The sequence below is a fragment of the Schistocerca americana genome, chromosome 7 (genome assembly GCF_021461395.2).
Source record: "Schistocerca americana isolate TAMUIC-IGC-003095 chromosome 7, iqSchAmer2.1, whole genome shotgun sequence".
Classification (NCBI taxonomy): domain Eukaryota; kingdom Metazoa; phylum Arthropoda; class Insecta; order Orthoptera; family Acrididae; genus Schistocerca; species Schistocerca americana.
In genome coordinates, this window is record NC_060125.1 from 436,895,353 (window position 1) to 436,909,901 (window position 14,549).

The window sequence follows — 14,549 nt, forward strand, 5'->3', positions numbered from 1 at the left end:
AATCTAACCGCCACGTATCTTGTTGGAGGTACATACCAGAGCCAAATAAGCATTGAGATTGATAAATTTGATCCGAAAGGTGGTAGTAATCCTGTCGTGTTCATGGACAAATGTAAGTCGTTAAATCCAAAATAATTGCCAGAGGAAATTCGCGTCAGGATTGCCAGGACACGACTGAGTGGTGACGCAGATAGTTGGGCAGTTCGCGGCCTGAGTGGTTGTGAAACGCTTGACGAATTCTTAAACCGATCCGAAGACGAATACTGGTCAACCAGTAAACAGGAGGAGGTAATTACGAAATTTGCGTATACTACTCCGTACCGTGCCAGCAGAGACTCAAATATAAAAAGTTATTGCTAGGATATGTGTATAAAGATCGAGCATATCAAAGGAAAATCAACCGAAAAGAGAAAGTTGGACATACTGGAGCGGCAAATTGCCACATAGTATCCGCGGCTACATAATTGGTGACTGTAGCAAAGGTGTGAGATCTAGATGTATTATACCGTGACGACGAAAATGGTCAGTACAGTCACCACAACTGCAGCTGATTATAGTAACTATTACTACAGACGTGGTCAAAATAATGAAAATCAAAGTCAAAACCCAAACTTACAATGTGAGATCAGCTCATGGAGAAAGAGGAAGACGCTGCAGAATAGGTTTTGGCAGTGGTAGGGGAGATTACAATTGTAACCACCATGGCAATGATAGAGTGGAAAGGGGGGGGGGGGGTCTGCAACACTAACGGGTCGTACTGCTGCTTATCGCTTTGTGAGACCCAGCTGGCTTCAGAAGCAGTATTGCCGCTGCAGCAATTACGATGCAAAAGGAAGCAAAACGAGTAACGAACTTAAACAGTGTCAAGTGTACGCTGGAAATAACGAGAATGAAAAACAATGCAGAAATGTCGCGATTCGGACTCTGGTCGAATCAGATGTATTAAAAGCTAAATCACGAATGTCGTTGAAGTGGCTACTCGTGTGAGTACAGAAAGTACTTTTATTGCAAAGAAATATCAGAGTAACTGCTGGGTAAACGGAAATCTTTACCAATGAGTAAATTCAAACTGTCTTTCTGCTTGCAACAATAAAACAGTCAGTATTACGGTGAGTAACGTAACAAAAGGTTTCTGTACGCAGCCAGTAAACAATCTTACATTAACTGATCTTCGAAAATTACTATAACATGTTGTATGTGTTTCCTGTTTGATTATTATCTGACTACTGTGACATGTGTGGTGAGAAGTACTTGAAAGTCTGCTTTAGGTACCGTTCATACGGAATGACGCCAATAACTATTCTTATGTAAGATTGCTTACGAGTATAAAATTCAGTTTAATTATTCTTGTTCCGGTGAGGAACTGGCCACTGTTGGTTATTTCATCAATCACATACTTTGAAAACCTTTTTTCCAAATTTTCCACTAACTACTGTTACTGAAAATTTAGTTTACATAATAAAACATATAAAGTTAACTTGAGGGGATGTTTCTATCTTTGGCCCGAAAAAAACATGTTCTTTGAGAATTTTTTTCTCGGGAATTGTTATAGATATCAATGTCAAATTTCGTCAAAATGTTTATTGATATTTCCTCTACAAGCTGGAATTGTTTCGACCAGAAATGTCGAAGAGGAAAGGCGGAAGTGCCGTCGGAAGGAAACAAAATTTCGATGTAGACGCGATATGTCACAGGTCAGCCGGCTCGTCTGAAATCAAAATTGAGTTGACGTTAGCGAAGTAGATAGATTCTTTAGGAATTGTACCTCGCTTAAGTTATTTGAACCATCGGAAATAAAATGGCTGCCATTTGAAAAAATAGGGTTTTTTCACCGATTTTTCGACTTCGTCGGCCAAGCAAAAATATTTATAGTTGATGGATCGAGATAAAAGTGGTACCACTCCTAGACAGTTTAGTTAGCTTCGTAGGAAACAAAGAATCATGCCAGTCGGTTCAGTAGATTTGAAGTTACCATGCCACGCGATAAAAAAGAAAGTCATTTCGAGAAAAATGCATTTGAAGTTTTAACTACATATAAATGCAATATTATCCAACTTACGTTCAATCTGCTATTACGGGTTCATAAACTAGTCATTCCTCTTCCTCATAGAGGGCATTCTGCTCGATCTGGGCCATCCTCCGCTGCTCCAGAGCCGCTCGTACGGCTGGTGACAAGCGGTTTTCGGCCGCTTGAATTCAGTGGTCGTCCGAATGGTTGGCAAACTGCGTCGAATAGAGTCTCGGGGTGACGTCCATCGTTGTCATGGTCTTCAGAATTGCTGAATACACTTCGTTGAAGCTGCTCAATGCCAAGAAAGTCGCTATCTCCACAGTCTTCGCACCAGAATGCAAATGCCTCGGGGCTAACTTCCAAACACACGCGTTCAAACTTTCGATTGAATTTTGTGTGTTTCCTCCCAAGCACCGGTACAATGACTGGTCCTCTGAAAGGGCCTCGTGTATCGGATGAAACACTTTTTGAACTTCTTTGGAGAACGGCTGGTCTTGCTGATATTCGTCCAGATGTCTGGTAGCCTCTGCAATGCACCAATTTCACCAACTAGTTTCCCCAGCCGGACAATTTTGGTGTTATGGGTGGTCATCCGTCGAACACTTGTTGAAATAGAACGAGATTTTCACTCTGCAGCGGAGTGTGCGCTGATATGAAACTTCCTGGCAGATTAAATCTGTGTGCCGGACCGAGACTGGAACTCGGGACCTTTGCCTTTCGCGGGCAAGTGCTCTACCAGCAGAGCTTCTGTAAAGTTTGGAAGGTAGGAGACGAGGTACTGGCAGAAGTAAAGCTGTGCGGACGGGGCGTGAGTCGTGCTTGGGTAGCTCAGTTGGTAGAGCACTTGCCCGCGAAAGGCAAAGGTCCCGATTTCGCGTCTCGGTCCGGCACACAGTTTTAATCTGCCACGAAGTTTCACTTGTCGAAATACATTGCCAAAATTGCCTTCTTCATCCGTTCCATCGAATTGGAATGCCGTCGGATTGCCAAGCCGTAGTACGACGTAAGCTCCTTGATCACTTTATCAGTTTTAGCAAGCACATAGAATAATTTTTCGCGGCTACAAAGTCGAAATTTCGGAGAAAACTAGTGCGTGAAAAAAGGCAGATTTCAGGCACGTGCATTTTTTTGTTCAAGTGCGAATAACAAACATTTCCGTCCCGTATTCGGAAAAACCGTTTCAGGAGTGGATTCTAAACACTTTATGGATCCAATAATGCAATTTTTTTAAAAAATCGATTTTTTCAACCAAAAGAGAGTGAACCTCCCCTGAAGTTTGTTTCTAATCGTCATTGCTAAAGTACTGAGCAGTGGCAATTCGGTTATAACTTCATCTACTTCTTTTGGTTTTGCATTCTTCTTTTTCCCATAGATTAGGGACTTTAGGTACACGGTCATATAGCAAAGCCTAATTAGCTGGAGAGGTAGGAGGGTTATACATTCACCCAGCATATGACCTATTTCCACAGTATTTTTACTATCATCATATATACGATACCTCCTGTATCAAAATATGTAACTTGTCTAATTACATCATACAACCTAAGCCTTGAATTTGTTATAGTGAATCCACATATTTGTAGATGTGTTATTTACTGCATAATGATCTTTGAAACTGTACTTCATCTCAACCATATCCTCATTAATAAAGTTGATATCTATATTAGTATCCAATAGTATCTCATAAAGTTGTTATAAATCTGTAACATCCTCTGTTTTACTAATATTTTGTCATTGTCCAAATGTTCCCCATAATAAATTTAGACATATCTTAACATCACCTACATTTCCTGGATTTTGCTTTATCTTAACATAATCCAATTGAAACCATGTTTTCTTTCAATATTGGATTCACAATTTTCAGGACAGGTTTCTAACTGTATATTCATAAAGACTTTTTTTATAATTTTTAAACAAAATGTCGCTTTTATTTCTAAAATCTCACACTTCATAGATATCTCAAATTTTATATCCTTTTTCTACAGCTTCCTTTACTTCATCAGTTGTCCAAGTTCCAATAAAACGTCTTTGATCCCCATTGTGATTACATTTATATATTTTTCTTCTACACATTTGATACAGAAAGAAAACAAATGCTTTTCACTTATAAGATCTTTATTCATACTGGCAAAATAGAATGATACAATCCTCTAGGTGAAAATACTTAATATTTTATAAACCCATACCATTTTTAGTATAATATTTTGATCTATATATTTTTGTTGAATGTCACTCAGGATAATAATGACAATATTGTACACGTGGGTAAGACTACAAACATAAATACACTTTATTTCTGTGATTACGCCATCTGCTTTAGCTCTTAATTTTATTGTATTAGTTCAGCTACCATAAAAGTCATTGTGGATTCAAAGGTTCAATAACTTCACGAATCTGATTTAATTTCTTAATGTTTTTATATTCTACTGAATTAATCCAATCACATTTCCACATCTCTACTACACTATATCCACAATTTCGTATTACTGTACTTTTTGTTAATATCTTTTGATATAGGTTATCTATCAATTTGTTATTTTTATTGTTAAGGATTTCAGTTTTAATACATCTTTTACAACAACATGATAATGATAAATGGTAATAGTTTCTTTATCAAAATCATCTACTTTCTCTCTGGCTATATTTACTTCACCATCATCAAAAGCATGTCCAATATTATTATTGTTTAAACTGTTTAGCCTAGAAATAGATTCTTTAATATAATATATTTTTGGTGTTTATCCAATACTGCAATTCTTCCATCAGACATATATTTAAATCTAGATATAGTGTTAAAAACTCCAGCAATTTTTAAATAACAGAATATTTCTATATTAACTATTTATAGAAATCGTTTTCTAAGTTCAAACTGTGCACTTCTCATTACATCTACATCAGAAGTATGTTGAGTTTGCAATTTCATTTAACTTTTTGACTATGCCATTTTTTCTTTCAATTAGTTTCACAGTATCAGCACAATAATATTTAACATCAGGAATGTATTGGATATACCTTCTATTTTCTTGGTATAGAACAAAGTGGGAAGCAACTTTTCTTCAGTTCTTTCAAATCAGACGTTTTTGGGAAGCTACTAAGTGGGCCTTATACAAAATTGCTGCTATTTATGATTTTTAGTTCTAAATGATTCATCTCCAATAACATCAGTTTAACTCCTGTGTAGATGGTGTATGGTTTTATTGTATTTTTAACACAATAATTGAGAACGAATTGTGAATCATAACCTTTAGCACACTGAGCTATTAATGCATAATTCTGATTTTTAAAATGAACATGAACAGTTACCCATTTTGGTCACTTACTGATGAGCTTAAGACCTCTACCATGTTGCTAGGTGATGATGGTGAATAGAGAAGGCAATACAAACGCCACAAGTGTCAACTACCTGTTAAATACACCTGCTCTGTTCACCACCACTGCCTACCAACACGGTATGAGGTCTGTAACTGACCAAAACTGGTAACCACAACAGTAAAGGTCTCTTGTGCTAGACTCTTTATGTTCATTTTAAAGTACTAAGGATGAATGCTGTTCTCCATGAGAAATGTTCTCAAAAATTACTTTTATTTTTGATGTTCATCATGTATGGTCCACCTACAGAAGTCATCAATTGCCTTAAGTTTATAAACAGTAGACTCATTAAAATTGTGAACTATTATTAGCTTTGAAATATGTATACCAGTTTCTTGTTGAGCTTCATAATCAAACCACCTGTATCTCTCACCACAAGTACAAGGAATTCTCATTGGTGCTCCATTTTCACAACATTTAAACTGTGTACCTGTAACGACTTTTTTACATTTTCAGCATTGAAAAATACAATAATCTTGGTATTGTCCATTAAGATAACAACAATTTCACCACAATTTTGATCCTGTGACTGTAATTTCTTGACCAAACTATCTTCCACATGCACCATCTTTTTGCATTCTGTGTTCCATGTACATTGATGATTTTAAATTTTTACTGTTAGTTGACAGTTTCTACATTGCTGAAAGCCACATATATGGCTTTCTGATGTCAAAGAAAGGTCCCTACAGTGATGACATTTATAAAGAGCGTCACAGTTTTCTTTGTGATCCTTTAAGCTTTCTTCATTGTTATAATATCTACTGCAGTTTTCACAATGTATTTTATATTCCACAGTATTGTGTTTTGCATAATATACAGACTTTTTCTTACTTTGCATCTATGTTTGTTCTTGTTGTTATGTATCTTGTTACATTTATCACAGAAAAGTTATATTTGTAAGAAAGATGACATACTGTTAATTATATCAAAATGATTTTCAATTTTACACTAGCCTATTTTTACTTTTTTCTCAGAACCACTATAGATAACTGAATTCAAATTCTCAGCATACACAACATTTATTTGGATATCTAGTGGTTGATCAAAATTTTTGATAGCACCTAGAGTAAATCCTTTTTGTCATATTATCCTAATTTCTTACATAATACGTCAGTTCACTGTTTTGCGATTTGTATTTATCCCCTACTCTAATTGTCTTAATCTCACCTGTAATTAGTTCTATATCCAAGACACTATTTGTGAGACATGTTTAAGTAACTTTTATCGCCCTAGGACATCACAGATTATCATTATTATTAATTATTGTAATAGATCTTTCCATCTTTTTGTTATCAGGTAAATTTGCTATTTTTTATCTCTACTGCCTCTAGTAATTGCTAACATCTGGGTATTAAATGTGATATCTGCTTTATCAATAGATTCATCAGATGAAATATATCTCTGATTTAATTGCACAAAATTTAACAGATTGTTTGGTATTAGCTGATACTTTATAGCCTGTAGAAATTGGGTAAACATTTTTGGATTTGCAGTTGTTATTTTTAACTTATTTCCTTCCCTGAAGCTACTTCTCTTTTGTGCTACTTCTACCATAGAATTGTGTGCATTCATTATATGATCTGTTTTTCAATTAATGGTGTTGACTTCACTAATATTAGTATCATTAAAGACAATTTTTAAGTCAACAGACCATTTCTTAAATTTTTCATTAAGTCCTGATCTTACTTCTTTAATTTCAGATAACTTGTTTTTTCAGTTTATCTTCTGTTTCTTGCTCAAGCAGATACACTATTTTCTGTCTTCCTTGTGGTCGAATTATTTGAAATATATCATCATCAAATTTGAAAAAGTAATATATAGTAGGTACACATTTTGGTTTTGATTAAGTGTTTTGGAATAATTCAGAATGAAATGGGAACTGTTGTACCATAATCAAACTAATTCTGATTTTCTTATTTGCTGCAGCATCTGAGGCCAAGATTTTTAGCTATTACTTTTAGCTCAATTACTTTCATGCTGCTGAAATTTGAAGCATGACTGGTACAGTTATATATATTATGAGAAATATTTAAATTAATTAAACAATCTTTCCTTAAACTGCTCAATTTAGTTAAATTATTTCTCCCACAAACATCAGAAGGTTTAGGGACTGTAAAATCTCTCAATTTTTTCTCTATTTACTGGAGAAAAACTTTGATTGGGTTTTTCAAAAAATGAAAAATATATAATAAATTTAAGAAATTCTGCACATTACTTTAATAAAATAGCAAATGTAGTGATTAATTAAATTTCATTTTGAGTCAATTTTCTATGTTTGGCTGCCAGTAAATGTTTTTTGAGATCTGTTTTAATTATTTTCTTCATATTTATACAACAACCAAATTTCTTACATTTTCTCATTGACAAATCTTGCATCTACTTCACAGCTTGTCATTAGATATGGGATTTAAGTAAGGAGAACAAAAACCTAATTTCTTGGCAGTTAATACATTTGTTATATCCTGTTTGTGCTCATCATCATTATTAATAATATTTTCTAATGTTCATTCTAATAATATTTACATGTAATATATTTAGCACATACACAAAGCACTTTGTTATATCAATTTTTGATATTTTCTAACACTTTCTTTATGTATATATGAATGATTATCCTTTGTATATTTATGTGAGTGAAAATTATCAATTAATTTCTCCAATTTACAGTTCCTATTATTCTTTGACTAGATTTCTTCTATTTAATAGAAACAATATCTATTAAGTATAAATGAATTATTATGTAATGGATACAGTTGCTGCATAAACTGTGTTAGCACAGTTCATGCAAAACCCAAAAAATGTAAAAATTAAAACATTTTATTATTAAAGGAAGATGAATCAGAAAACATTTTGTGAAAGAATTTGAAAAATTGAAAAGTATTTATATTAATTAATTGCAATGATTAAATTAAACAATATAAGGAACATATTAAATTTTGGAAACAAATGGTGATTATCTTTATTTGGTAAAACTGTTTGTTATTTAGCTTGATATATTGTAACTGAAGCAAACTCACAATAATAAAAAAAATTAAATGGTCAACCAATAAATTATATATGAATGGAGTGTATCATGAGCATCAGATAATTTGATTCATTAAATTTTGTTAACAATATAATACTTTGATTTACCTTCATTTGTTCATTACAATAGATTTTCATTAAAGATATGAAATAAGAGAATAAGGAATGGTAGTGGTAATAGTTACATCAACAAAAGAAAAAAATTATAGATTAATGAGTAAACCAAACAACAGCATTTCATATATTATAAGCAAATGTAATTAAACTAAAAAACTGTCCTAAATAAAAATTATTATATTAAATGGTTGCACTCATATACCTGCAGCAGCCTATGGCTGATTCAGCAGCTGCTCCATCAACTGCAAGCTTGTATACAAAGGTTATCAAGTTTTAGTGATCATTGATGAAAAGAATATTCCATGGTTTAAAGACGTTTCTGAAATACTGGAATATAAACGTAGTGACTATGTAATAAGAAAACATGTTGATGAAGAAGATAAAAAAAATTGTTAACTTGATCCCCAAGCATCCTTCTGAATGCATAGTGGTCTGGGCATAAGAAGCCAGCTCAAGCTAGTGTGACTTACTCACGAAGGCCAGTGTTTAACTAAAATTCCTTTCAGAGAAATTTCTAGAAGTTCTGTGAGTGGAGCAGAAGAGAAAATGACTAGTAGTGGTACAGGGAATCTTTCACCACACACCATACGATGGCTTCTTGAGTAAGTATGTAGATGTATATGAAGTCCTCGCAGGAAGCAGTACGTTAGAAAAGCGGTGCAAATGAGAGCAGGAAATGGCCAATAACAATTCTTGTATTCTGCTTCTGATTCTGAATGAAACGCCTAATTGTTAAGTAATTTTCGTGGAACACTTTGGAGTTTATCAAATCAAGAGTTAGTGGCGGCTCTCGTGGAGTGTGAAAGTCGTGTACACTCTGGGGCCAAGGTGGTGTTTTCATTGCTATATCAGAAGTCGGGAGAAGCTAAGCCTTCGTAGTTAAAATCGTGAGATTGCGGAAGCGCGTTTCCGAACGCGGTCGTGGATTTCAGGTTGAACCATTCCAACTTTCTAGGCGAGAGTTGTCGATTAGAAATGTTGGAGACACTCAGTACATAGACAGGCCAAATTAAGTTTGGGAGCCAAATACATAGCTGGGCGGTGGTGTTTAGCGAACGAGACGGACTTGACGAGGTTTCCATTGAAGCCAATACGTGATATTCATTTGCGTGGAAATCTGAGTGTGATATTTTTGCTTCTCTCTTCCTTTTTGACTTGCAAGTATGTGCATGTTTTCTCTTGTAGATATTACCTGCGGAAGCTGTTGGGAGTCAGATAGAGGCGGTGTGTTGAACTGTTAGTGATGCACATTTTCCAGTCCAGTTTCCGGACCTCGGAAACTTTACGAAAGTTGTTGGATTGCTACACGGCTTTTAATTATTGACTTGGAAGTGGTGAGAAGTTTATCGGTGTCTCTCGGGCCAAAACGAGCCTTGCCACCATTAGTTTGACTGATTTTACACGTTTAGCAGTGCAAGAGTTAATCCACGTCCCCCAGAAGCGTTTATATCTGTGGAACATTACGTTTGTCACCAACAGTGCATCGAGCTTGGCCGCAGCCGCAAGTGTCATTTCGGGCAACGTCACGGACGCTCCGAAGCTCGGACGGAAGGAACGTTTCAACTGTATAAACATGGAAAGCAATACCAGCTTTACGAATTATCCTAAACTGAAGAAAGGTAAATGATATTTGTAGCAGTTTTAAACTCAGAAAAAGATTCTGACAATGTTAACTGGAATACTTCGAAATTCAGTTCAGAAGAAAAAGCTTTTTCAGATATATGACTGCAGTTATAAGAGCTGAAAGACATGAAATGGAGGCAGCAGTTAATAAATGTACGAAACAGCACTATAACCTTTCCCCCGTGTTATTCCCGGCGCATAAAGCAAGAGGTAAAGGAAAGTATGAGAAATTTTGGAAAAGGAATATAAGTTAACGGACAAGGAATAAGAACTTTTATGTCCATGGATAACGCAATACTGTCATATAAGAGAGCGAAATTACTGACTATGACAAAAATAAAGAAGATCCAAAATCGAAACTGAAGTAACAGTTTTTCTTAAGGAGACTAATATGTTAGCTTCTAACACATATCTAAGTGTTACGATATATTTTTTTCTTAAAGCATATCGTTGGACCGTAGCCTTATATGGAAATGAGTCGTAGGCAATGAACAGTACAATCAAGAAGAGAATGGAACCTTTAAAATGTGGTGCTACAGAGCAATGCTGAAAATTTGATGGGCAGATTGAATATGTAATGAAGAGTTGGGAAGAAAAGAACTTTACGACACAATTTGACTAAAAGAATGTATAGGTTAATAGGACACAGCCTGGGGCATTAAGGAAGTTCAAATGGACGTAAGTAATAGTATTTACGCGCAGATTAAGATATACGTACAGGATGGACTAGCGTGGACGACTGCATAAAAGCAGCACAATATCGAATATAGGAACTATAATTGGGGGGAGCTCTGTAAATCGAATTTCATTTGCACAATCTTCGAGAAATATGAAAGAGCAAACATAGCCGTGTATTAATACAGGAGGGCCAAAGCTAGCTGAGAAGTAATTAATCTTCGGCAGCGGAAAAAAGGAAGGAAGGAAGATTAGGGTCTATCGTCCCGTTGACAAAGAGGTCATAAGGGTGGGGAAGGAAAGCGGCCATGACCTTTCAGAGAAACCATCTCCGCATGTGAATGCGGAGATTTAGCGAACTCACAAAAAACCTAAATCTGGGTGGCGGGATGCGTATTTGAACTGTCGTCCTCCCGAATATTAGTCCAGTGTGCTGACTACTATGCTGTTTTTTTTTTTATTCTAAGAGAGACGCACATTTTTAAATTCTATTAAATGATTAAGAGAGATCCAGAATATATAGAAAATGAAGGTGAAAAACAAATTTGGAAGGAGGTGGAGGCGAACCAGCTATGTGTTTTTTCATATTTTTTTCTACGCTAAGCTTATTTTATGCCAACCTGTGATATGAAGGAGAGGGTGAGGGGTCAGAGTGGGCTGGAGTCGCAACCCTAGGCCTGGCCACGGTGTTCCCCTCACGTCCTGGGGAAAAGGGACAGAAGGGGAAATATGTGGCAAACCGAAAACATAGGCAAGTATAGTAGTTTACAACCGTAGAGCAACAATTATTTCATTTTATTTTATTTATTATTATTTTTATGTATACATGAACAACCGAAGAGGAAGACCTTGAAGTGTCTATTGATAGACACTGAGGAGAAAAACCAAAAACAAAAGAGTAACAGACCCGGTGGAAGTGATGCACCATCGTACGTGACGCTGGGTCACCCGGCTGTCTTCTAGTTTCAGTCCGTGTTGTGGCACTTTCGTTTGTTGAGCTATATGATCAGTCATATCAACTTTTCTCACCATGGACGAGCCAGCTACTCGGTGGATGGTGCAAGACAATCCGTAGGTAATCTAACAACTGTTGGCCGTACTGTGGGTGCCGAACAATAGCGTGGTGCCGCTCATGGAGGTAACACCAAAAATCAAGAACGTGTCTGGAGTCGTCATGTTGGAGATAGTTCAAGGACTGGCAGGCGATACACAAAACTGTATTCGTCTGAGGCCTGGTAGAAGAATCATGTGTGCGCCGATATGGAGCGGCGTTGCACGTGGATAAACGCTAAAATCTGGCGCACAAGGTATCATACCTGCCCTGCTTCTCCACAGCTGAGACGATGTCTGCCCGTATCGACTTCTTGGCATGTCTGGCAAGTGGATGAACCCGTCAGGTGGATCTTGTAAAGGCGCTCGTACTTCCTGTTGACAGCTACATACCACGCGACTTGTGCGTCAGAGTCAAATAAGGGATGGTGTACTGTTCTCCACACCACTCGCTACCGCGTTTACGATATTTAAATTCGATCAGATTAGGCCGGCGCTAACGCTGTAATTCAGTGTAGAGTTGTTTCTTCGTAGCCACAAGTGGAGTCGGGGTCACTTGGTGTAGGTAACTATTGCGGCCCAAACATAACTGATTGGTCGAGAGAAGCCGGTTCCGTCGAGACCAGTAACGATCTCGTAAGGCTCAACGGGCACCCCTACGTCGCAGCTTCATGTGGGCACTGATGTTGAGAGCCGCCGCCCTGTCCTCGGGTAGGGCGAGGGAGTCGTATCTGATTTTAAGCAACATCCCTTTGCTGTCAAAGGAGCCATAAGAGAACATGATGCTACAAACCAGTGGGTGCGTGATGAGTAGAGTTTGTGTGAAGTGTGGAAGCCGCAATGGCATAACGCGCTCGTTGTACGATATTTAGGGATCGTAAGTGTTGATCCACTATGCTGGCCCGTGACTATTGCAATAGTCGTCTAAAGTACAGTGCTATCGGCACCGGATGTCGCCTGTGAAGTTTAATCCTAGGCGTCGTAGAGTATCGGACAGCCGAAAGGGGGCAACGCACTCTCGAGACAAACGCGACCGTATAGCCAGCGCGAGCGACTTGTCGGCGTTGAGTTTACTTCCTGATGCCACTCCATATGTTGCAGACCAGGACAAGGCCTCTGTCATGTCATCGACTCCACAGATGACGAGCATCACATCATCGGCGTATGCCGTACGTTCGTAAGCTTGACCGCCAGACTGGAGTCCTGTTAATCGTTGGCGCAGGCCACACAGCAAAGGTTTCAAGGCCAAAGTATGAAGCACCGTTGATAAAGGATAGCCCTGTCCCGATCGGTTGATGTGGAAGGTACCTGTCAGGCTGCCGCTGACGAGTACCCGTGATGGCATCCCATGTAGGAGGCCAATGATCCCATCAATGAAGCTATCTGGGTGTGGTCAGCATGATCAGGCACCTGACTAAAATCCAATGAGACCAGCGCACATGCGGCGCTGGATCAATGCTAGGGATTGGTACAGAGCAGACCTGATATTGTATGGAGGTCTGAATATTGTATACGGTTTGCCAGTGGCCGTGTGAAAATTTTCAAGTCACTGTTCAGCGTACTCAAAGGTCGATAATCTCGTGTTCGGCTCCCACTTTTAGGTTTGCGTATTGGCACTATCAGATCTTTGAGGAAAGCCCCAGGCGGTCACGTGTTGGGAGATAGTAACTCTCTACAAATCTCCGTCCAAGATCACATCAACGGTCTTTGGGAAGTCCTGTAAAACTCCAATGGGAGTTCTGACGATCTGCTAGCCGCCCCTTTAGATACAGCGTCGTGAACTTCATCTTCGTCACGTCCCGAAATGAGTCCGTTGCCACGTCCCGTGGAACTTTTGTAATCCGGAACGGTGACTATCGTCACAGGACCTGCGTGCTCTACCGCATAGACGCGCGAATACTGCGCGTGTAAGGCTGATGCAAGTCCCGTTGTACCTCCGAAAGTCGACCGTCGTCAGTAACCAAGTTATGCACCAGCGCTCCCGTTCAATTTTTAAGCTTCAAGATAACGTGGTGCATGGAAGATCCTTCCTGAGATACGCCCGTCATGAGCTCGCGCCCTTATAGTGGAACCGTGTGGTTGAAGGTTCACCAGGGCAACGATCTTGGGGCGATTGATCATCGTCTGGCGATCTGGTGAGAGTGGCATAGTCACACATTCTCGTAAGATGGCATAAGAAAAGTTGACCATGTGTCGCCTCGATGTTGCTACATCCCTACCACACGTCACCAGTATCTGCCAGAGAGCAGGCTTGGCACATTTGATTCACTGAGTTAACGTCGATCCGAAGTGAGTGCCACGGCTGACGGCTTGGCGCCACGTGGTCTGCACTGCATCCCTGAATATCTGTGAGGAGCGATGTTCGGTGTTCCATGTGCAGAGGGTACAGAGGGGAGAAGAACAGATATATTCCATGTGGTCAGTGAAGGCCGCAGGACATACTTTCACACCACTTATCGCTATCATTAGTGTACGTGTGACATAAAACCAATCTGACCTGCCTGATAAGCCGCTGGCAAGGTGGGTGAATCAGCGGGTGTCGCCATGTGTACGTCACCATGCGGCGACAAGATGAAGGTCCCATATATGGGTCTCGAGTTCTGGACAAGGTGAATGGCGTGGTGGCTGTTTGGTAGGTTCCTGCATACAACTGAAGTCGCCACCTATGTCATCCAGTCGA